Source organism: Penaeus monodon, chromosome 25 (genome assembly GCF_015228065.2).
Source record: "Penaeus monodon isolate SGIC_2016 chromosome 25, NSTDA_Pmon_1, whole genome shotgun sequence".
Lineage (NCBI taxonomy): Eukaryota > Metazoa > Arthropoda > Malacostraca > Decapoda > Penaeidae > Penaeus > Penaeus monodon.
This window is the reverse complement of record NC_051410.1, coordinates 38,808,971-38,809,306: the sequence shown is the minus strand read 5'-3', so window position 1 is coordinate 38,809,306 and position 336 is coordinate 38,808,971. Positions and strand designations below refer to the sequence as shown.

The 336-nt window shown below is 49.7% G+C and overlaps 1 protein-coding gene across 1 annotated transcript in view; it reads right to left on the bottom strand.

Annotated features, from left to right (window-relative positions):
- LOC119589233 overlaps positions 1–336 on the bottom strand; it is a gene marked incomplete in the record, with an annotated part of 23,897 nt that overhangs the window by 18,295 nt on the left and 5,266 nt on the right.

Here is a 336-nt window from a genome sequence, read left to right as displayed (position 1 = left end):
AAAGAAAACCAAATCACTTTCCTCCTGAGTCAGTGTCCCTTCTAAACCGCGTACCGCCAGTGCAATTCCAACACAAAACAAAACCATCACGAAAGCCTAAACTGCAGCATAGAAAACGGAGAACACGCATCAATACTAGCAGTCATTCTTGCTTTTTTTTCGCTTTTTAATTGAATAACTCTTCCCACGGGCGGAGCATTTCTGAATTACTTGGCTCTGTTTGCAAAGTGAGCATCGTCCCTGTTCGGGGGACAAATGGCCTTCTGCCCCGACGATAAAACCAGGCGACGAGTGCCCCGTCAGCAAGCTGGGGCCTTTCCGGGGCGCGAGGCTGGC